The 21,615-nt window shown below is 48.8% G+C and overlaps 4 non-coding genes across 4 annotated transcripts; 2 read left to right on the top strand and 2 right to left on the bottom strand.

Annotated features, from left to right (window-relative positions):
* Positions 1-2,283: 2,283 nt before the first annotated feature.
* Positions 2,284-2,356, top strand: TRNAF-GAA (transfer RNA phenylalanine (anticodon GAA)). Its single transcript has one exon. It is a non-coding gene; the product is annotated as a tRNA-Phe (tRNA).
* Positions 2,357-3,463: 1,107 nt separating this feature from the next.
* TRNAF-GAA (transfer RNA phenylalanine (anticodon GAA)) lies at positions 3,464-3,536 on the top strand. Its single transcript has one exon. It is a non-coding gene; the product is annotated as a tRNA-Phe (tRNA).
* Positions 3,537-16,195: 12,659 nt separating this feature from the next.
* TRNAF-GAA (transfer RNA phenylalanine (anticodon GAA)) lies at positions 16,196-16,268 on the bottom strand. The gene has a single exon. It is a non-coding gene; the product is annotated as a tRNA-Phe (tRNA).
* A 4,962-nt stretch (positions 16,269-21,230) lies between these two features.
* Positions 21,231-21,303, bottom strand: TRNAF-GAA (transfer RNA phenylalanine (anticodon GAA)). The gene has a single exon. It is a non-coding gene; the product is annotated as a tRNA-Phe (tRNA).
* Positions 21,304-21,615: the final 312 nt, after the last annotated feature.

Genomic DNA, 21,615 nt, shown 5'->3' with positions numbered 1-21,615 from the left:
CTGTTTGTCATGGCCAGAGCCTGAGCCACCCGCGTGGGAGCCGTGATTAAACAGTTTGGCTGGTGGCGTGAAATGACACCTCCAGCACATCTCTGCCCAACGTGCCAGCAGGGTTTCACAGGCTGACACCATCCTGGTGCCTCCAGAAGCCGGGGTGTGAGGACAAGGAGGTGCCAGAGGAGATGTGCGGAAGAACATCCAGCTCAAAACCCAGCCTGCAGCATTTTCCATGGGTTAGTGCCTAAAAAAGGAAGAACAGCAGGGTGTTACATCACCAGATGGTCTCCTGATCTCCAGAGGTTTGTGGCTCAGGCTCTGCATGAACCAGAGCAGGAAGTTCCTTATTTGCATGCTCTTCGCAGAGATTTTTTTTTTTCCTCCATAAATATTCCCTGTCATATTTTAAACATTTTTACATTTTGGGGATCTATAGTAGCAGGGATTTGCACAGATAACCAGACACCATGTGAGGAATTTCCTCCTTTTCCTTTGTACCAAGCTTGGCACTTGCTCTTTTCCAACGATAACCTTTAGTTCCTGCGTCAGAAGAATCAATAAGCCATCAACCCCTAATGATTCCTCTCTAGATCCTAAAATACCCTTTCCTTCTCTAGATCCTGTAATGTCCTTCCCTTTACTCTTCCTTGATTGGATGAACAAGGTTTACACAGCAATTCCCTGTGCAGAAGGCACTTTATTAATCCCTTCCACTGGTTAGTTTGGGCTTTTTTTCACATCCTTCATGGGATGAAGGCACCAAAAAACCACCCCAAAGAGTAATCAAGATGCGAAATGAAACAGGAGGTTTTTTCAGGGGGAATGGGGGCAGCGAAGAGAGGACAACAGGAGATATCCCAGTATTTCACTCCTCCTTCCACTTCATTCTCTCTCTACAGAGCTTCAGCCCTGAGGTCTGAACTGTGCTGGAAAAACATCTTTAATTTCTTCCTCTCCAATAAGGAAAAGTGTGATCTTCCACCTTCTTCCATGTGACTCGTCAAACTGGCACCACAAGTCTGGCTTCTGATGACTTTGCCCACAGACTTTCAGTTCTGGTGTTTCGCCAGCTGAAAAAGCCGAGTTCCCAGCGTGTCAGCTCCTCAAACTTCTAATTTAACTGCAGGGTAGCACTTCCTTCAAGGCTTGTTCCTTATCAGATCCTTCACCCCATCCTTTCCACCAACACTGCCGAGGACTTGCAAGGCGGCAGAGCTTTCCACAGGAACTCTGTACCCAGCTGAAGCTTCGGTATTTCCAGCAAGGCAGAGTGGGCTGTCAAATACCGCAGTTTCCATGTTGGGATCATTTCTTCCTGTCTGAGGAAAGCTGGTGGGAAGCCTCTTTCCTTGACAAGGAGAAAGCTGCTGAAGCAAAAATGGGACAGCTGGAAAGGCAGTCCAAGTGAGCCAGGCATCCACATCTTCCCTTTCCTGGGGAGAACCTGCAGGTGGATCCTTGTCATCCACGGGGAGCCATCAGGGCGGGGAGGATGGCAGCTCTGTGGAGTGACAGATTAGTTCAGCCTCTGAGGAAGCTCTGGAGCTTCCAACTTCAAAAGGACGTGGAGCTGCTGAAATGAATCCAGAAGAGGATTTGGAGATGTTCCAAGGGCTGTAGGCCCTCTGCTCTGGAGCCAGGCTGGGAGAGCTGGGAATGTTCAACATGGAGAAGAGAAGGCTCCAGGGAGACCTCAGAGCCCCTTCCAGTGTCTAAAGGGGCTCCAGGAGAGCTGGAGAGGGACTCTGAATGAGGGATGGAGGGATAGGAAAAGGGGGTATGGCTTTAATTTGAAAAAAGAGAGGGTTTGACTGAATATTAGGAAGAAATTCTTCCCTGTGAGAGTAGTGAGGCGCTGGCACAGGTTGCCCAGAGAAGCTGTGGCTGCTCCATCCCTGGAAATGTCCAAGACCAAGTTAGATAAGGCTTGGAACAACCTGGTTCTACCAGAATGTGTCCAGGCCCATGGCAGGGGATGGAAATGGTCCTTTAAAATCCTTTCCATCCAGACCATTCCACGTTTCCATGAAGACCAGCTTGGCTGGGTGTTACCACTGCAAACATGGCTGCAAGAATAAATCCAGTCCTGGGTATTTATCCACCACAGCCATTCTCATTCGAAGACCTTTGATAATTGTTGACCTTTTTGGGGTCTGATAGCTGATGTTTGGGCCAGGTGTTTATATATTAAAAAGAGTCAAATGTCCACTGATACAGTTTGAGTGGCAAAAGTCTGAAGTCTCAGCATGTTTCAACAGATTTTGGGAAAATGGGAGCCAGAGCAGAGCTGAAGTAGCTCAGCTGGGAGAGCGTTAGACTGAAGATCTAAAGGTCCCTGGTTCAATCCCGGGCTTCAGCACAGTTTTCCTGCAGTTTTGTGTGCCCAGGCCTGGGCTCTCCACTACGGGAGAGACCTGGACATCCAGGACAGAGTCCAGCCAAGGGCCAGCAGGAATGGAAGGGACTGGAGCGGACTGGAGCACCTCTGCTGTGGGGACAGGATGAGGAGCTGGGTCCGGTGGCCTTGGGAGAGCGTGGAGTTCCCCTTCTTGGCCATATTCCCAAGTGGCCTGGAAGTGGCCCTGGGCAAGGGGCTGTAGGTCCTGCTTGAGCAGGGCTTTGCAGTGATGCCTTCAGCTGTAGCTTTCATATTTTCATATTCTGCGCTGCCCAGGGGTGCAGCTCTGAGCTCACATTCAGTGTCACTCAGCTCTCTGAACAGAGCAGGGAGACAAAACAAATCCTTTTCCTGCTGAAGACCAAGGACAACGAGTACAACTTTCAGCCCCAAAAGCACAAACAACGGTGGACTGAAGAAAGAAAACAAGAAGGATGGGCCTTCACAACCTGGAGCTGTAATTGGACAATTAAACCCCAAGGTGCAAATGGACCAAAACTTATCAAAGTGTGAGACCTCGTGACCGGTCATCCATTTTGTGACTGTTTTGGGTCCACCTTGGGTGTAGCCCTGGCCAGGCTCTTGTCCTGCCCAAGGTGTACCCTAAAGGCCTTTCAATCAATATCTACTTTATTCTCCAGCTCTGTCCAGTCTCTGTTCCAGGTCGGCCTTCCCAAGGCATCAGGAGAAGGGATCTCCATGAGGTCCCTTTGGTCCTCAACCAGTCTGAGCCTGCTAAAGAGGGACAGGGTTTTACAATTCCAGAACTTCAGCAAAAATTGTGATTTTTGAAAAGGGATTTTTGTTCCTTCCACTGCCTGTTCCCAGTCCTGTGCCACAGACTGCCCTGAGAAGAAGTGGAAAGGTTGACCCACAGGTCTGTCGCCAAGCAGGAAATGAGATCTGGATTTTGGGAATAGGAAAAACCCCTTAGCCATGAAAGTGATTTTTAGCATCAATCACAAGTGACATTGAAACAACCTCTCTCCCTAAAATTTGTATTCTCCAGGCTGAAGGGTTTCAGTGTGTTTACCTGTTGTTTATAGGGAAGCAAATCCCAAAATCAGGGCTGAAGTAGCTCAGCTGGGAGAGCGTTAGACTGAAGATCTAAAGGTCCCTGGTTCAATCCCGGGCTTCAGCATGGTTTTAGGAGTTGGAATCAATGACGCACACCTGGAATTGTCCAGAAAATGCCTAGACATGGCACTCAGTGCTCACTCTTAGTTGGCAAGGATGTGGTGGGTCAAAGCTTGGACTCTATCTTGGAAATGTTTTGCAATTTTAATGGTTCTATGATTTTATCCTTGCGGGTCCTTCCAGCTCAGGGTGCTCTGTGATTCTCTGGTGAAGTTTTCTACTCTTTCCTGACCGTTTCCTGTTTTCAACCTTGTCAAATGATGGTGTGCAGTGTGCAGACACCCCACTAAACAGAGTAACTCTGTGTTTGCTCCTTTACCCCTCTCTCATTCCTGTTCCATGGAGCCCTTCAGACAAACACCAGAGACAGGACACGAAATGCCCACTGTCCAAAAAGGCGAGTGAGAAGCAGCAAACCCTTCACCTTCTAAAGATCAGTGCCAATGCTCATCCAGTCTCTTCTTCACAGCAGGTCAGGGACTCTTCTTTCCCCTTTTCCTTCTGGTGGTGCTCTAAAAGCTGTGGACGTCAGACTGTTGCAGCATTCCAGAAAATACTTCCCTGACCAAGACGTGTTTAAAATAACTTGTGTACAAACCAAAAACATCGTCACCTGCTGAAGCCTTGGTGAGATACCAGGGGTCCTTGCTGGGCAAATGCCTCTGCCAAGAGCTGCCACCCAAATAATGCAGCACCTCAAATGCAACACCACGAATGCAGCAGCTGCTCACCCAGGACAGACCCTTGCAGACCTGATCCCCTCAGGCAGGATCATCTGGCTCAGGGATGCACCAGCTGGAAATCAGCCTTTACTCCAGCTGTCTTTGCCTGGGTCTAAATTAGGCAGGAGCTTCCTGGTCCCCAGATTGGATCAAAGTAGGTCAGAACTCCCTGCATTAAATGATATCAAATTTTGTGCATGTCTTGGGCCTCGTTTTGTTATGAAAGCAGAGCTCAGGTGTTATGAACAACCCAGATATTGGCCTCAGGTGTAGGAACAGTTCACACACCGTGGTTTTGCTGAAGGGCTCCGACCTCATTAAACCCCTGGAGAGAGGCAGCCCTGAGCCCCAAGGAGAGAGGCAAATCCCATACCAGAGATACTGACCTACCATTGACCCCATTGGTTTAAATGTGACCCCATTGGTGACCCCAATGGTTTAAATGTGACAATCTGTGTCCTCCCAGACAACGCCCAGACACAGTTCCCTGCATAGCAGGAGCCAGGAACTGTTCCCAGGAAGGGGTTTGGTCTATTTTTGGAGAAATGCTGAGCGATGTGATTGCTTAGACTGGGGAAGAGAAGGTTTGGAGATCTTAGAGCTCCTTCCGCTGCCTAAAGGGGCTCCAGGAGAGCTGGAGAGGGACTGGAGACAAGGGATGGAATGACAGAACACAGGGAATGGCTTCCCCCTGCCAGCAGGCAGGGTTAGATGGGATGTTGGGAAGAAATTATTCCCTGCGGTGGTGGTGGTGGTGGTAAGACTGGCACATATTCCCCAGAGAATCTGTGGCCATCCCATCCCTGGAAATGTTTGGCCGAGCTGGATGAGCAACCTGAACAACTTGATCTAGTGGAAGGTGTCCCTGCCCATGGCAGGGGCTTGGAACTCCAGGATTTTAAGGTCCTTCCCAATCCAAACCATTCCGTGAATCTGTGATTCTCCGACTTCTGTTGGGACAGAGCAGGGAAGAGGTTTTAGCCCTGCCAGATGGGTTTAGCCTCAACAAACAGGACAGATTGGCTCCATCTCCCCGGTGCAGGGGACCTGTTCCCCCTCCTCACGGGGTCCCTGCTCTCAGGTGCCGACCAGGGGATGCCCAGTCAGGGCTGGCACCTTCGCGCCCACGGAGGTGACAGTGACATCTCGGCTCGTTCGCCTCAAACACCAGCTCAGCACACGGATGAACTCCAGTTAAATCCAATTAAATCGGTTTCAGGCCTGACCCACAGCTGCGGGAAGGCAAAGGAAAGGCCCCCACCGGTGTCAGCACTCAGGATCCGCAGAAATCCCAGAGACCACGAGGCAGCTGCTAGAGGAGATGAGAGAAGTTGTTTTCCCCTCCTCATTCTCCTGACAACTCAGTCCCCTCCTGGCTGAAGCAGCTTTGACTCAAACCTCCGAAGTTGCCAAGTTTCCCTGGATTTGGCCCAGAGAAGGGTTAAAACCTGCCCGTGCTCCCGGGGAGGCTGCGAGGGAAGGAGCGGGATGAATAACTGCGGCGGGCGGCAGGGGCGCGGGGGCGGCTGCCCTGCCAGCGCCTTCTCCAGCCCCCTCGCACTCAGCTCCCTCCTCTCGCCCCCGCTCAGGCCCCTCCAGGGCCCCCACACCCATCAATCAGATCCCAAAATCCATCTTTTTCCGCGTGCCCTGCTCCATCCCGCAGCTCTCCCCCACAAACAGCTCCGCCGGTGCCCTTCAAGTTCCGATTCTCTGCCTTTTATTCTGGTGATTTCTGGCAGTTTCTCTCAGTGCTTTCACTCCTTCCCGCTGCTTTCCTTCTCCCCCATCCTCGTGATTTTCCCTCTCCACCTCTGCTATCGGGCAGGGATTGATCGGCACGCAGGGATCGATCCCCACGCACCCGCCCTGACCTCGCAGCGCCGGAGCTGCTGCGTCTCCCGGCTGGTGAGATGAGAGGCATGGAAAGAGCAGATGGATAAAAAGCTGGGAAACCCTCAGCAGGAGAGGGAAGAGAAGAGAAGAGAAGAGAAGAGAAGAGAAGAGAAGAGAAGAGAAGAGAAGAGAAGAGAAGAGAAGAGAAGGGAAGAGAAGGGAAGAGAAGGGAAGGGAAGGGAAGAGAGAAAAGAAAGGAATGAGAAAGGAAAAGAAAGGAATGAGAAAGGAAAGGTGCCAAATAAACCCCAGGAAATTTGGATTTTGCTGATTGTTTTTGTGACAGTTGCCCTTCCCACAGCGTCGTTTTGCTTTTGCTTTCTTTTTAATTGAATCATAGAATGGTTTGGGTTGGAAGGGACGGTAAATGCCACGCAATTCCAGCCCTCTTGCCATGGGCAGGGGCACCTTCCACTGGACCAGGTTGCTCAGAGCTGCGTTAATGTGTGGGTTAATTGTGTGTCTGCTTTGTCCCTTGTCCTGCCAATGGCTGGCACAAGGAAAAGGAAATTCCCTCACCTTTGCCTCAGTTACACCGCTCAGAAAACTGGGCAAAGTTCTCCAGAATCCTTGGGAGAGCACTCTGGGATCTGCCAGAGGGATCTCACCGTGGCAGAGGCAGCACGTGCGGACAGGAAAAGACACTGCCAGCCCTGCAGATTAATTTTCTAAATTACACAGCAGCTACGAGATGAGGGAAAAGAGAGGATTATTATTTGCATGCCTTGGGAGCAATAATCCTGAGATTACTACTGCAGGCACAAAGACATTAAGGGAGCTCTCGGAGCTGTGCCAGGAGCACACAGCTGGTGGGGAGGGAGCTTTTTGGGGGGATGGAGCCCACCCCTGCTCCCGTCAGGAGGAGGATCCGGCAGAGGGAGGCAGGAGCTGCCGTCCAGACCCTCTGACAGCAGATTAAGTTCAGCTTTGCCCTCTCTCATCCCCTCTGAGCAGCTCAGGTTGGCCCCCAACATTTTGGTGGCTGAAGGCTGAGTCGAGGTCTGAGGCACCAAATATTCTGGATGACTTCAGAGGGGTCCTGGGAATACCGAGCTTTTTACTGCTAAGGAGAAGTTTTGCCCCAGGGAGCCTCAGGAAGAATTCCATGACCTAGGAGCTGATCCTGCACCACCCAGAGGGGAGTCCAGTCCTAAGAGCTCAGCTTTTCCAAAATCTGAGCTTCGAGCTGTAAATCCATCCCTGCCTGCCTTTAGCAGTGGGAGTTGTCTGGATCTCTGGAAAAGCACAGGGTCCTTATTCAGCTGTGAAGATGATACTACACAGAGCAAATATGATCTGGAGCCCCTCTGCTCTGGGGACAGGCTGGGAGAGCTGGGAATGTCCATCCTGGAGAAGGGAAGGCTCCAGGGAGAGCTCAGAGCCCCTTCCAGTGCCTGAAGGGGCTCCAGGAGAGCTGGAGAGAGACTTCGGACAAGGGATGGAGGGACAGGACACAGGGAATGGCTTTAAATTGACAGAGGGCCAGGCTGGACTGAATATTGGGAAGAAATTCCTGGCTGTGAGAGTGGTGAGGCCCTGGGATGGAATTCCCAGGGAAGCTGTGGCTGCCCCATCCCTGGAAGTGTCCAAGGCCAGGTTGGATGGGGCTTGGCGCAACCTGGGATAGTGGGAGGTGTCCCTGCCCATGGCAGGGGGGTGGAACTGGAGGATCTTTGAGATGACTTCCAACCCAAGCCATTCTGTGATTCCATGATTTATTCTACAGGAGCATCAGAATGGTTCTTTCACTCAGGTCATCCAAAAAAACCCCGGAAAAACTTGAGTTCAGATTTCTGTCACTATCTAAGCTGTGTCTTAAATGGGGTGTGGACGTGTGCAGTGACCAAAAAAAAAAAAGCAACTGTCCAGGACTTCTTGCTCTGAACACCAAACATTAAACCTGGATAACAAAAAAATACTTTTTTTGGACCCAGCTCAATTCCTCACAGGTACTAAAGTAAACAGACAGTCAAAATACCTTTAAGGAGCCTCGGTTTTACTATGGGTGGCTGATTAATTAAATACAATTTAGGTCATTAAAGAAGCTGTTAACTTTTGGGGCTTGGTTGTCTCCTTTCTCTTAGGTTTGAATAACAAAACCTGATTTTCTTTGTGACTGCAGGATGCAAGTGGGGCAAAAGGAGAGAAGGTGAAGCACTGCTCATTCCAAGGAGAAGCAGGCTACTTACATATGCAAACTGTGCTCAGAAAAGCAGAGGAGGTTTTTTGTGGAGCTGCCTGCTGTAGTTTATTAGATACGGAGATTTTTTATTCCCCTGCCCAGGGTGGGATTCAGGCTGGGACAGGAGTAAAAACTCTTCTGGCAGCTTCTGGGAGCATCCAGGAGGTGACAGCCTGGGAAGAGTTTGAAATTCCATGCAGAAAGGTGGGTGGATTTCAGTTTGGTTCCTAGCAAGTATCTGCAGCACAGAAAACATCCTAGGCAAAACTCCGCAAATTCGGGAAAGTATTTAATGTAAAAAAATATGAGAATCAAGTAGAGAAGTGGTTTTAGTTACTCTGCAGCATGTAAGGCTTTAAACTGCACTTAGGTCAGCTTTTTAACCTCCTTGACTTGTGCCACATGGGTTGGAAACTTCTCCTTTGCTTTGGAAATTCAATTTTGCCTTCTAATACTCATTCCAAGCAATGGGAAATGTTTAGGACAAAGCTTGGCCTGCTGAATTGTTGGGGTTTTTTCCCCATGGGGAAAAACAAAATATTAGCAGATTTGGGTATACTTCAAGTCCCAGACAAGCAGTGAAAGGATAAAATTACAAATTAAAGACAGTAGGAGGAAATGAGCCATATCCCTGTCTGTGGTCAGAAGAGGCTGGGCAGGTGTCCCACTCCCCAGGGATTTCGGTGGATTTGATGCCACATTCCCATTTCTCTCCCCCTGACACGGGGAAACTCCTGGAGTCGTTTCGCATCAGAGCCTCTGTCTCCGGTATTTTCATGCCAGCCTGGTTCCGTGGGTGACTCTCTGCTCCAGTTTTCAAGCACAAGTCCTCACAAATTGATGGAGGAGGCTGTGGCACCTCCACAGGAGGAGCAAGAAAAGGAGAATTTTATGGAGGAGGAGGAGGAGAAATGAAATGGGCTTTGGAAAACCATAAAATCTGCATAGAAAACTGCAGCAGATTTTTTTTTTTTTCCTCTCTTGGACTGAGTGTAATCAACTGCTGGTTTTGGGGTCACCCCATTAAAGATCCTGAAGGGTGGCAGTGGATGTGCTTGGCTGCTTGAGGGAAGCTGGGTCTGCAGCCACCTGAAAACTTCCAAAAGTGGAGTTCAGACTTTCCCTCGGCTCCAGATTTGCCCTGCAAGCTCCCTACTCCCTGCTTAATCCTTTAAATAAAAACCAAGAGCAGATGCACATGAAACCAGGAGCAGAAGGCTTTAAAATCCACTGAGGGTATTTTTTTTGGTCTGTTTGTTTTGTTGCACCCCAAGGATTTTTAGCTCCTAAGATCTCAGATCATCACTTCTAACTTTAAACTTGGAGCTGAAGTTTCTAAGTTGAGCTGCTTTTTTTTTTTTTTTTTTTTTTTTTTTTTTTTTTTTTCTTCCCCAGCCTCTCAATATAGACAGTAGATGTAAATCTCAGCGCTTTGCAATTTTAGTTCTTCTCTCAGGAAAAACCTGTTAGCTGAGGGTTTGGAAGAGGGGTCAGAATTCCCTAAAAAAAATGGAATAACACCTCTCAGCTGCCTGATAATTTTGGAGTAAAGCTGAGGCACCTGCACAGAACCTCAGCCCAAGTTTATGGATGGCCTGTGGTGATCCATCAAAATGTCCAAGCCTTGGACAGCTCTGGGTTTTTCACAAAATCACAGAATATTTTGGGTTGGAAGGGACTCACGGGGATCAGGTCCAATCCTTCAGTGAATGGCTTGTACAGGGATTGTTGTCTCAGGTCTTCTCAGTAGTGTCTGGCTTAGAAGGGGCAATGTACAAAAAAATAGAAATAGTATAGAAAATAGAAATAATGCAAAAATCTTTTTCCTGTGGAAACGCAGTGAGTGGCACAGGATCCCGGAGCTTGATGCAAGGACCTTCCTAAAGATGATTTTACAGAGAAGCAGAACCTGACAGCAAGAGAAAACATGTACAGAAATATGATTTATCATCTTAAAATATGATTTATCATCTTGTGCATGTGCTGATGGAGAATCCAAGTGACCAGATGTGGCTCTGAGTGACCTGGTCGAGTGGAAATTGTCCCTGTCCATGGAATGTTGGAACTGGATGATCTTTAGGGTGTTTTCTAACCCAAACTCTGATTCTGTGATTGTATGAATCAGGGGCCAGAGTGACCTCTGAGAGCCACAACTCAGGTGAGGGAAGTGAGCCATGACTTCCCACATGGGTCAAACGTCTTCTCTTGGAGCAGATGAAACATAAACTATTAAAAAATAAAAAAAATAAATTAAAAAAAAAAAAATAGAAGATGTCAGGAGAAGGATCCAAACCCCCACAAACACCTGCAAATGTGCCTACAGCCATCTGTGGCACAGATCCATCTGCATCAATCCTCCAGCAGCACTGAGGAATTTGTCCCATTCCAGGGCTGCCAGCTGTCATGATAAATTGTCAAAAGTCGGTCTCACACACTGCAGCAAATTAAACAGTGTTTGAAAATGTGAGAGAGAAGACTTCCTGAGGAATATGCTAGAGATTCATTAATCCAAATGATCCAAACTCTCTGGACTACATCGATAAAGGTGTTGAGACACCTCTTTGGACCCTTTGTCCCCCTCACCTGCCCGCCTTTCACACCCCCAGATCAGGTTCAATCCAAAGTCCCTCTCAGAACACAGCCCTGGCATTTCACAGGATCCTCCTTGTCTCGCCTCCTCCAGGGACAGTTTGTTTTCCCTTCCAGGTGAATTTTTCCCTCTTCGTTCCCTCTGGCAGGTGGGCGGGAGGCACAGACAGGGAGCACGGCGGGGCTCTGGAATGTGTTACGAGTTGTCCCCACTCCTTGTCTGCTGTCACTCCCAGGAGACACGAGATCCCTCCCGTGTCCATCTCTCCCAGGAATTTTACTGCTCTAGGGGATAGGAGAAGAGCAGTTGGGATAGGCTGAAAAATGAGATTACTGATCTTTTTCCATGGCTTCTTGTGAAACCGGGTGCTTCGAATCATGGAATTATTTAGGTTGGAAAACATCTCTGGGATCACTGAGTCCAACCATCAATGCAGCACTGCCAAGGTCACCGCTAAACCATGTCCCCAAGTGCCACATCCTCACAGCTTTTAAACACCTTCAGGGATGGGGACTCCACCACTGCCCTGGGCTGCCTGTGTCAGAACTTGACAACCCTTACAGAGACATTTCTCCAAATATCCAACCTAATTCTTCCCCTGGTGCAACTTGAGGCCTTTATGTCTCATTCCATTCCTCCTTACTTTGGAGAAGAGACCAACCCGCACGTGGCTCCATCCTCCTATCACAGGGAGTTGTGGAGAGAAGGTCCCTCCTGAGCCTCCTTTTCTCCAGGCTGAGCCCCTTTCCCATCTCCCTCAGCTGCTCCTGGTGCTCCAGACCCTTCCCCAGCTCCATTCCCTTCTCCAGACACTCTCCAGCCCCTCAATGTCTTTCTTCTCATGAGGGACCCAGAACTGAACCCGGGATTTGAGGTGCTGAGTACAGGGGGATGATCCCTGCCCTGGTCCTGCTGGTCACACTGTTCCTGATATAAAGATTTAATAATGATTTAAACTTCCTAATAATGAAATTCTCCAGTGAGCCTGTTTATAACTGGGATTTGAGGGAATTTGAGGGAATGAGGGTCTCCGTGTGAATGCAGGAATGGAACAAAGAAGGCTTTCAATCAATTCAACTGGCTGGAGATTGATTCAGGGGGGTCTGTTTCTTTTCACTGCATCTGTGTGACAGCCACTTCTCTTGCCAAAATACACAAGCATCCACCAGAAGCAGCGCCCATGAACCAAAAGTTATCAAAATGATCAAGTGTTTTAACAGTTTTAGACAAAGTCTTCTCAGAAAGGATTATTGATTCAATAACCAGGGTTATTAAACACGGTGGCACCAAGCCAGCAGATGTCTGAACACCTCCTGTTTTGGCAGCTGGGATAACCAAAATGAAGATTCTTCCACAGCTCCCTATATCAGAGTTCTGGGCTGCAACCTCGAAGCCAAAGGGTCGTACAAATTCAGAAGCAGGTTAAACCCCAGGTGTTTCCCTGAATTTTGTGGCTCGGCTTTTCCCAAAAAAAATAAAAATAAAAATAAATAAATAAATATATATATTTATATTTATATTTATATTTATATTTATATTTATATTTATATTTATATTTATATTTATATTTATATAATCCACACTTTAATAATGGATTCATCACACCTTCTTCATCCTCTTTGTTATGTTTAATGAGCATCCTCAGAGGGATCAGCCACAGTGGCAACAGAGAGGTTGTGCAGCAAAACGAACTTTAGGGACGGGAAGGTGGTTCCCAGCAACCCCATGGCAAAGCCCTTTGCCTAGAAGTCCCCACAAGCCTCTTCTGGTGTCTGTCGCTCTTTCTGGAGGACAGGAAGGAGCTCGTTGAGATCTCTGGCATGAGCCTCGGAATTTCCACTTCCTTAACCAGTTTAAATCCCTTCCTTACAATGCTGACTCCTGGCTCCACCACAAATTCCTCACCCTTATCCCTGCAGCCTCCAGATCCACGTCATCAACCTAGCTAACCTTTGCCGCGATAGAAAAAATATCCCAAGTTTTTTTCTCGTCTCCAGTAGCCTCTCCCTTTCCAGATGAATCCCAAAATCTTTCCTGGCCGTTTGAAATGTTCTGTATCAAAGGTGACCCGGGATTCTGAATCTCACGTCAGTCACCTGCTCTCCCACACGGTTTCCTGATTGTTTACCTCATCTTGCACTGTTCTGAGACGATCTGTCCTCTCCTTTCTAATCGCTCCCTCCTCCCCATTTCCACCCCACTTTGAGGTGAATCCATCTGAAAGTCCCTGGAGTTTCTTAGGAACAGCCTGCGAAGCGCAGCTCCGTGACGCCGGTGCCGGCACTGTGAGGGCTGTGTTTTCCTGGATAGCATGACTGTTCCTAATTCTTGCAAATAAAAGGAATTAGAGAAACAGAGGACTCGAGAGGTGTATGAGTAATCCAGCATCATCCCTGGGGACACGTGCTGGGATAACACACAAAAACAAGCCGGGAACACAGAGTGCTCTCACCTGTGAGCTGACTGTTCCCACTCTTCGGGAAGGGAAGTGTCAGTGCTGCAGCAAGGGAAACTGAGGCACAGGGACTGGCAGAGATTCAGCTGGTTTGGTGGAGAGCCTAAGGCAAGGCTCTTCGTGCTCTGTTTGAGTTGCAGCTGCCCGAATTACGCATTAAAGCTCAATTTATTTTCATAAGAGGAAGACAAGGGACGCTGTGTGAGGAGGAGCTGAGGGCACTTGGCTTGTTCAGCTGGAGAAGAGGAGACTGAGGGCAAGACCCCATCACAGTCTAAAACTTCCTCCTGAGAGGAAGAGGAGGGGCAGAGATTGATCTTTGCTCTGTGGTGGAACCTCAGGGAATGGCCCAAAGCTCTGTCACGGGAAGTTTAGGTTGGATTTCAGGGAAAGGTTCTTCACCCAGGGGGTGGTTGGACACTGGAACAGCTCCCCAGGGCAGTGGTCACAGTAGCTCTAGGAGTGCTTGGACAACTCCCTTGGGCACATGGTGGGATTTTGGGGGTGTCCTGTGCAGGGCCAGGAGCTGGACTCAAGGATCCTTGGGGGTCTGTTCCAACTCAAGTTGTTCTGTGGTTCTGTGGTTCTGTGGTTGTGTGATTCTGTGGTTCTGTGGTTCTATGATTCTGTTACTCCGTTATTCTGTGGTTCTGTGGTTGTGTGATTTCTGTGGTTCTGTTACTCTTCTGTGATTCTGTGGTTCTATGATTCTGTTACTCTGTTGTTCTGTTATTCTGTGGTTCTGTGGTTCTGTGGTTCTGTGATTTCTGTGGTTCTGTTACTCTGTAGTTCTCTGGTTCTGTGGTTCTGTTACTCTTTTGTTCTGTGCTTCTGTGGTTCCGTAATCCTGTGATTCTGTTATTCTCTGGTTCTCTTACTCTTGTTCTGTGGTTCTGTGATTCTGTTGCCATGTTGTTCTGTGATTCTGTGACTGATTCTGTTACTCTCTTGTTCTGTGGTTCTGTGATTCTCTTGTTCTGTGATTCTGTGGCTCTGTGGCTCTGTAGCTCTGTGATTCTGTGATTCTGTGGCTCTGTTACTCTGTAGTTCTCTGGTTCTGTGGTTCTGTTACTCTCTTGTTCTGTGGTTCTGTTACTCTCTTGTTCTGTGGTTCTGTGATTCTGTCACTGTGATTCTGTTACTCTCTTGTTCTGTGGTTCTGTGATTCTGTGATTCTGTCACTGTGATTCTGTTAATCTGTGGTTCTGTGATTCTGTGCTTCGGTGGTTCTCTTACTCTCTTGTTCTGTGGTTCTGTGATTCTGTCACTGTGATTCTGTTAATCTGTGGTTCTGTGATTCTGTTGCCATGTTGTTCTGTGGTTCTGTGACTCTGTGACCCAGAGCATTTGTGTGTTCCAGCACATTTGGACCCCTCCATGATTATCCCGGCTCTTCCTCACCTCGCCACCCCCACCCTCATTAACATCCAACATCCCAGTGAAGCCTCTCCCATTCCCGGGAGCCAGGGCACCAAGAGCTGTCTTTACCTCTTCTTTGGGTTGCTCTGGAGCTTGGTTTGGGGCCACCTGGCCAAGGACCAGCACCAAAATCATCCCGCCACCCAAGCACACGGTCATGGTGCCGCGCTCTCCGTTTGCACGGAGCCGGGATCCGCTCCGCCCGCCGACTTCCCCACCTCCAAAGCCTGCAGCTCAGCGAGGAGAAAGGAACATTCCATAGAAGGGAAGGAATCTCTGCCAGGCGCTGCAGAAATGGGACACAGATGGTGCCTGGAAGGAGAGCGGAAGTTTATTTGGGGGCTCTGTGCGTGACGTGGCGCTGCAGATCCTGCAGCAGATGACAGGCGCCGGGATTTCAGAGCGGGTGAGGAGTTCAGTCAGAAGGAGTCCCTGTATGCTGTTAGAGCTATTAGTTAGGCTGAAAATACGGGGGAAAATGGGGAAAAAAAAAAAAGAAAAAAAACACCCAAAAAAACACGCTTTACCTTGATAGTATTTTAAGGATAGGAGAGTTTAAATTTGCTCATATTCATGTGTAGCTCTGGCTCTTCTGACACCCTAACCTTGATCCCAGCTCTGTGCTGGCTGGTTGGTCAGCCAGATTGATGCTGCAGATTGTCCAGGTGGACACTGCCGATGGAAAACCCTGAGGGTGACGTTGGCCTGGCTTTTCCCTGCCCTGCACATAAAATTTTATCTTTGTCCTCTACTTGCTGAAGAGTTGGAGGAGATTTCTGCACATTTTTCTAGTGCAACTCTCTGTTTCAGCCAGGTCACCCAGAGCCAGTCACCCAGGGCCACAGCCAGGTGGAATTTTAAAATTTCTCAGCATGGAAACTCCACAACCTCTGGGGGCAAACAATCCCTCTCATCCTCTCCTCAGAAGGGGCTCCAGTCCTTTCATTACGCTCATCTGGGTGTGTTCATCCTCGGGAAGAGAAGGGACCCCATTCCTGTCTGTCCCTGCCTGCAGGGAGGGCTCTGAGCACGGGCCAGGCTCTGCTCTGGGGGCCCAGCAATGGCACAGGAGGGACAGGCAGGAACTGATCCCAGGAAATTCCACACGGACATGAGGCAGAACTTCTTCCCTGCGCAGTGACCAAGCCCTGAACAGAGACCAGAGAGGGCGTGGAGTCTCCTTCCCTGGAGATATTCCAGAACCCTCTGGAAACAATCCTGTGCCCTGGGATTGCCCTGCAGGATCAGGGAACAAGATGATTCCGCTGTGGTCCCTTCCAGCCTGACCCATTCTGTGATTCTGGCCTTCCTGGCCCTTGGCTGGACTCTGTCCTGGATGTCCAGGTCTCTCCTGTAGTGGAGAGCCCAGGCCTGGGCACACAAAACTGCAGGAAAACTGTGCTGAAGCCCGGGGTTGAACCAGGGACCTTTAGATCTTCAGTCTAACGCTCTCCCAGCTGAGCTACTTCAGCTCTGCTCTGGCCACAGTTTTCCCAAAACCTGTTGGAACACGAGGATCTTTCAGCCTTTTCAGGCAGCCTTTGGTTGACTTTATCTTGGGAATCAAAGAACTGTTTCTGGGATAGAGACAGACTGAGATCAGAAGTGATGGGTCAAGACAAATGGATGCGTTCAACGCCAGGTTGGATGGGGCTTGGAGAAACCTGGGACAGTGGAAAATGTCCCTGTCCATGCCAGGGATTTAAAGAGATGATCTTTACTGTCCTTCCTGGCCCAAAACCTTTTGGGGTTCTGTGATAAATCACAGCCAAATCTGGAATTAAACAGCAGCCCTGACCTGGGAACCAGTCAGTAGCATTGAACAGAATTTCCTGACATGTGTTCACAGAGCCCACGGAAGGATCTGGAATTATCCATGGAGCCTGGCTAATCTTCTCACATCAATCTGTCTCTCTCCACCTCAGGAATGGGAGCCAGGCATCTTCATGCAGTGATATGGGAGATGTTTGCCCAGCCCACCAACTTATCCTGCAAATAATTCGCTCCCAGGAAAATCTCCCATCTTTCACCAGCTCCAAATTCACATCTTCCCAAAATACATACGTGGAATGCACAGTGAGTTTTTCATGTCTGTTAAAAATCTGGTAGCGAAAGGTGTCAGGAATATATTTAATCTGGGTTTGAATGTTCAGCTTGACAGCAGCTGATATTTCCTCACTGAGATTTATTAGATAACAGTTCCTGATATCTCGGGCTCCCAAACTAGGCTATAGAGTGTCTTGAAACATCCAGACATCAGGATCATTCTCCAAGTGGGTTTTCTTTCTCCAAGAACACTTCCAGCACAGGATCCCAATGGTGATCCCACCCATGGTCACTGAGGAGCTGGTCGTGGGTGGCTGGGGTCTCAGCATCTTTGTGCTTGTCAAGTGGAGAATTTTTGGACAGCTGAGCAGTGCTAAGGAAATTCTGCTTCTTGACTTAAAATTTGTCTCCTCTATGTGACCTAAAACGTTCCAGATCCAGCTTTTGAAAGCTCTGTGCTGCCAAAAAAAAAAAAGGTGCGTGTAACAAATCCAGGGCGTGGCTAGAGACCACGGCCAACAGAAAACACAACCCCAAAAACAGTTCCCAAAAAGAATTTCGTTTTGAGTCTGGTAGAGCTGCTGATATGAGAGGAATCTACAGTGTTGTCCAGGAATTGGAGCCACGGGAGGGGAATTCGGCCTCAGCCCTGAAGGGGGAATGAGCCATCCTTTTCCATCCATCTCCACCTGGACCTCAGGATCCCTGAGAAGAAGGAAGTTGGGTGTTTTCCTCAGTAAATTTTTCCTGTTGTCCTTGAAAGAGGACGAGGGAAAAAACCTTGCACTGTGCAAGATCATCCCCAAACCAAGGCTGTGTGTTCTGAGCAGGGCTGGCTATTTTTATCTGCTGAATATTTTTAAAGGAGCAATTTCTTGAGCTCAGTGACTGTGGATCTTTCAGGTACACCTTGGATCAGATTTTAGGAACAGAGCACTCTTCCTGGTATATTTTTCCACACTTGGATGCTGAAGTAAAGTGAGAATTTCACGGCCAGATGATTTCTTAGCTGATTATTTTGGAGTCTATCCTAAATGTTTACTCGCATGTAAAGCTTTGCTTTGAAGGGTTTTTAATGTCTGGAGTGTGGACTTGCTCCAGGCTTAATTTTTCTTCAAAGATCCTGTCTTTGAAAGAAAATCAAAACAGACCAATGTCTATTTTGAAACATCAGTGCCTGTAATTCTTTGAAATAGTTCTGGTTTCTTCTTTCCTGAAGAGCTGTGGGCTGTTTGGCATTACCAGCAGTGGTGATTTCCAAATTCCTGGAAGGCCAGGTGGAAACATCCATGTGACAGGGGACAAAGACCACAAGAAAAGATCTGGCATGACTTTTTTTTTTTTTTTTTTTTTTTTTTTCTGTAAAACACAGCAATTTTGAAAAAGTTCCTGGGGCGGCATCCATCTCACCTACTTCTCTGAGGCCAAATCTCTACAACTGACCCAAGCACAGAATTTTGGGGGGTTGGAAAGGACCTTCAGGATCATTTAATTCCTGCCAAGAGCAGCCAGGTTTTGTCTCTCTGTGCGGTTTTCCAGAATCTCTATTAAGCCCAGAGCAAAGATAGCCTGGGTCCTATCAAAAGTCTCTCTCCAAATCATTTACAACAAATAACCCAGAGCACTTTTAGGCCCTCACAGATTTGATTCATTTGCAGCTGTTTCTGAATTTTTGGGGAGGGAGATCGATGCATTTGGCTCCAGGTCGATCCGGCTGGATGGAGCCAGAGCAGACGAAAGCCTTCCCAAGGCCAGTGGTGCCACCTAACGGGAAAATTCCCAGGGAATCCGCGTCTCGGAAGTTCAGTCCTTAACTGGAGTGTTGCTAGGTGACGTAGAGATGGAAATGAGGAGCTCTGACGTCGGTCCCTCTTTTCTGCTGCCTTACGACCATTCCTCCGTCATTCCATTCCCTTTTCCCAGCCATCCCAGCCACCAACAGGAGACCGCCCTGGGAAGTTTGCTCTATTTCCTGCTTAAATCCAATCCCTGGAGCTCCTCAAGGCTTTTTGTCCTTTTTTTTTTTTGACGCTCAATGTGTCTGTAGAGGAAATGATCCCGGATTTTGGGATTACGGAGAGCCAAGCAGAAAACAAGATGGAATGAGGGGCTGCCGTGGGAGTTCAGGACTCTGGGGGTTTTCTTAGCTGCAGATTTTTGCAAATGAGGGGTGAGACAAGTTCTCTGCTTTGCAACACCCTCACTCAGATCCGTCTGGAACCGCACTGTGGCTCTGCAAAAGAAGGAATGATAACTCAAATCCCTCAAAAGTTCCCACCTGTCAGCCCCCCGCAGCCACTCCAAATTGTGGATAACCATGAGAGTGGGTGGGAATGAGCTGCCAAGCCCGTCCTGGTCTCCAGGGACTATTGTATTCCCTGACTGTGTCGTCTTCCCAGCACTCACACCTATTTTTCCAGGGCAGCATCACTCACCACTGCAGCCCTGACACCTTTATTTCTCAGAAATGTGTGACAGGGGGTAGAACAGGTCTTTCTCAGGTCTCATCTCAGCTCTACCATTGTTGAATCATGAGTTTTGATCTGTCTCAGGCAGGCTTTCTCTTTTTTCCTTTTCTCTGAAGTTCAAAAGTTATTTCCAAGATCCCTTCAATTTTTTCCTGCGATAAAGATGTTTGCAAGGGCTCATAAGAAGGAAATTATGTAATGTGATGTCAAAGCATTGCTTCTGCTGTTCTGGGGAGAGGGCACCAGCGAAGGGAGAGGAAGATCCAGTCCCTGTTTCAGTGCCCCACTGATACAAAATGTTGCCACTGCGGGCAAGAAGTGAGCTTAGAGAGCCCCTCTGCAATTCCATGGCTGGAGAAGGGATTAGCATTTAGGGCAAAGGGGAGAAGCCTTTAATTAAGCAGACTCAAATCATTAATTCTAGCAAGGAGCTGAGCTCTGGTGGTGATGGTGACTCTGCAGCTGTGGCTGGTGCTGCTCAAAGCCCGGAACGCTGCCTGGCAGAGGTGGTCGGGCACCAGTGATTGTCCTCCAAGGATCATAAAATCATGGATTGGTTCGGGTTGGAAGGGGCCTGCAGGGTCATTGAGTTCCAACACCCCTGCCATGGGCAGGGACACCTTCCACTATCCCAGGGTGCTCCCAGCTCTGTCCAGCCTGGCCTTGGACACTTCCAGGGATGGGGCAGCCACAGCTTCTTTGGGCAACCTGTGCCTGCCCCTCACCACTGTCACAGGGAACAATTTCTTCCCAGTAACCCATCTAAGCCTGCCCTCTGTCAGTTTGAAGCCATTCCCTCTTGTCCTGACACTCCAGGCCCTTTTCCAAAGTCCCTCTCCAGCTCTCCTGGAGCCATTTTAGGCACTGGAAGTGTCTCTGAGGTCTCCCTGGGGCCTTCTCTTCCCCAGGCTGGACAAACCCAGCCTTTCATCATAAGAGAGGAGCTCTATCTACCTAATAATCTTTATGGTTTCCTCTGGACTCACTGCAGACTAAACAGCCCCCACATCAGTGGCTCAACATTACCACCAATTTACAGGGCAGTCCATGCCATAGGACCGGGAACAGGCAGTGGAAGGAACAAAAATCCCTTTTCAAAAATCACAATTTTTGCTGAAGTTCTGGAATTGTAAAACCCTGTCCCTCTTTAGCAGGCTCAGACTGGTTGAGGTCCAAAGGGACCTCATGGAGATCCCTGCTCCTGATGCCTTGGGAAGGCCGACCTGGAACAGAGACTGGACAGAGCTGGAGAATAAAGTAGATATTGATTGAAAGGCCTTTAAGGGTTCACCTTGGGCAGGACAAGAGCCCGGCCAGGGCTACACCCAAGATGGACCCAAAATGGTCACAAAATGGATGACCGGTCACGAGGTCTCACTATAAGTTTTGGTTCATTTGCATAATGGGGTTTAATTGTCCAATTACAGCTCCAGGTTGTGAAGGCCCATCCTTCTTTTTCCTCCCTTCAGTCCACCGTTGTTTATGCTTTTGGGGCTGAAAGTTGTACTCATTGTCCTTGGTCTGCAGCAGGAAAAGGATTTGTTTTGTCTCCCTGCTCTGTTCAGAGAGCTGAGTGACTCTGAATGTGAGCTCAGAGCTGCACCCTGGGCAGCACAGAATATGAAAATATGAAAGCTACAGCTGAAGGCATCACTGCAAAGCCCTGCTCAAGCAGGACCTACAGCCCCTTGCTCAGGGCCACTTCCAGGCCACTTGGGAATATGGCCAAGAAGGGGAACTCCACGCTCTCCCAAGGCCACCGGACCCAGCTCCTCATCCTCTCCCCACAGCAGAGATGCTCCAGTCCGCTCCAGTCCCTTCCATTCCTGCTGGCCCTTGGCTGGACTCTGTCCTGGATGTCCAGGTCTCTCCTGTAGTGGAGAGCCCAGGCCTGGGCACACAAAACTGCAGGAAAACCTGTGCTGAAGCCCGGGATTGAACCAGGGACCTTTAGATCTTCAGTCTAACGCTCTCCCAGCTGAGCTACTTCAGCTCTGCTCTGGCTCTCATTTTCCCAAAATCTGTTGGAACATGATGAGATTTCAAACTTTTACCATTCAAATCAGCTTGCCCAACGCTCCTTCAAGAAGAGCCATGGAATGGTTTGGGTTGGAAGGGACCTTTCTCCTCATTTCACTCCCTGCCAGGGGCAGGGACACCTCCCACTGTCCCAGCTTGATCCAAGCCCGGTCCAGCTTTGCCTTGGATGCTTCCAGGCAGCCACAGCTTCTCTGGCAAACCCATTCCATTGTTGGAATGGTGCGACTGGCCACACAACAAAACAAGAGAGAATAAATCTCAGGAA

Source organism: Hirundo rustica, chromosome 1, assembly GCF_015227805.2.
Source record: "Hirundo rustica isolate bHirRus1 chromosome 1, bHirRus1.pri.v3, whole genome shotgun sequence".
NCBI classification, from domain to species: domain Eukaryota; kingdom Metazoa; phylum Chordata; class Aves; order Passeriformes; family Hirundinidae; genus Hirundo; species Hirundo rustica.
Note: the sequence above shows the minus strand (reverse complement) of the source record. Positions and strands in the feature narration are given on the sequence as shown.